The sequence below is a fragment of the Nannospalax galili genome, unplaced genomic scaffold (genome assembly GCF_000622305.1).
Source record: "Nannospalax galili isolate Female #2095 unplaced genomic scaffold, S.galili_v1.0 scaffold800, whole genome shotgun sequence".
In the NCBI taxonomy this organism is placed as follows: Eukaryota; Metazoa; Chordata; class Mammalia; order Rodentia; family Spalacidae; genus Nannospalax; species Nannospalax galili.
In genome coordinates this window covers 3,220,645-3,222,690 of record NW_008347125.1, presented here as the reverse complement: position 1 = coordinate 3,222,690, position 2,046 = coordinate 3,220,645, and the positions used below count along the sequence as shown (strand labels likewise).

The following is a 2,046-nucleotide window of genomic DNA, read 5'->3' as shown; positions in this document are numbered from 1 at the left end:
AAGAGAGCTAAGGAGATGGCTTAGTGGTTGAGAGCACCGGCTGCTCTTGAAGAGGACCAGGGTTTGGTTCCCAGCACCCACATGGCAGCTAACAATCATCTGGAACTCCAGTTCTAGGGATCTGACACTCTCTTCTGGCCTTTGTGGGCAGTGCACACATGGTGCATTTACATTTAGGCAAAACATTCATAAACATAAAATTAAGATAAATAATTGCAAAAGAATACAAAATCATGTATACAAATGCTCAAGGCTGCTTTATAATCGCCAAAAAACGGGAAAGAGCCTGAATATCTCTTTGATATTCAAATGAATAAACAAACTGTAGTACATCCCCCAAGAATACACTGCTCAGCAACAAAAATGGACACATAATACACAACTGGGATGGATCTCACAAGCTTTATGAGTGAAAAGGAGCCAATGCCAGAAGACTGTATACCAGATGATTCTCTTCAGTTGGCACTCTTTATGTTTTTGTTTTTGAGAAAGTGCCTCCCTGTAGCCCCAGGTGGCCTGGAACTCACTGTGTAGACCATGCTGGCCTCAATCTTACAAAGATCCACCTGCCTCTGCCTCCCGAATGCTGGGGCTAAAGGCATGCACCACCACACTCAGCTCACCTGGGATTCTGAAAAGCACAAAATTACAGAATTGGAGAAAAGATTTGAGGTTGGCTTGGGGAAGGAAAAGTGACAATGACAAGTGGTTCTTTTGTGGCTGTTTGGTAAATTGTCCCCCACAGGTTCACGTATTTGAATATTTGGTATCCAGCAGGAGGAGTTGTTTTGGGAGATTATGGAACCGTTAGAACTTGGGGCCTACTTAGCCACTGGGGACCACCAGCCTTCCAGCCCCCTACCCCCTTCCAGTCCATTTCTGCTCCCAATCTCCCAAAATGTGAGCCACAAGAGCTCACCTTCATGGATGAGCTGCCTCATCTGCCTACCTTCCCCACCATGAGGCAATGATGTCTCCTGGAACAGTGAGTCAGCAGTCCTTCCTCTCTTGTTTGCCAGACATTCTGCCACGGCAATGAGAAAGGTAACTGATACCATGGTCGTCATGAAGCAATTTGGTATCTTAGGGTATACACAGGACAGAGTTTTATAGAACTACCTGAGTGGAATGTATGTAAGAGCTGATGAAATCCAGAGGTCTTGTTTAATCACCATGTTGTGTCAGTGTCAGCTTCCTGGTTTGGTAATGGGTTAAAGACATGTGAGACAATACCACTGAAGCAGACGGGAAGGCCATATGGGCTCTCTGCACAATTTGTGCTATTTGTACAACTTCTTGTGAGTCTACAGTTATTTCAAACAAAAAAGGCTTAAAGTGGGGTGGGGGGCGGAGAGGAGTTAAAGATGCCAGAGTTCATAATCACTAATGTGCAAACCTGTGCCAGGTGTACACAGCCAGTGCCATTAGACCTCATAGGCCTACAAAGCTAATTCATTTACTTGTCCCATTAAACAGTAAGAAAAATGAACTCAAGGAGCTAGGTGTGATGGCACATACCTCTAATCCAAGCACTCTGGAGGCTGAGGCAGGAGGATCAGAAGCTCAAGGCCAGCATAGGCTACATTTTTGGTCTTTCAGATTCTTGACTTGATGCATTATTAGCCACATTGAAATGCCTCCAAACCAGCTGAAATCCACCCTCAAGAATTCAACAAGAAGGAAACTAAAGCCTCTTTTTTCCTGTCCCCCCAATCCTCCAAAGTGGTGACAGGCCTCCCCAGGACCTCAGGCAATCTCCTACCAAGGGCTCTGCTTCTCCAGAGCCACCAGCTGGATGGCTCCAGGCTCCAGGTGTCACAGATGTTTTAAGGGGAGTACAGGATGCAAAGCATCTGTTGGTGTAGTTGGCCACTGGGAGTGGGCAGTGTTTGTGGAAGGCGGGAGCTTAGAAGCCTAGGTTAGGACATCCTCCCCCTGGGGCCTCTGTGGGCCATCAGTTCCCCATCTGGCCTTAGAATATTAATCTACATTCCCAGAGGCGGGGGCTGTGGTAATAACCAAAGGCAGTGTCCTTTGGGGGTGGGG

At 46.7% G+C, this 2,046-nt stretch overlaps 1 protein-coding gene across 1 annotated transcript in view; it reads right to left on the bottom strand.

Moving 5' to 3' along the window:
- LOC103742484 (protein FAM47E-like) overlaps nt 1–2,046 on the bottom strand; it is a 36,443-nt gene that overhangs the window by 33,804 nt on the left and 593 nt on the right. The gene's annotated exons all lie outside the window — the stretch shown is intronic.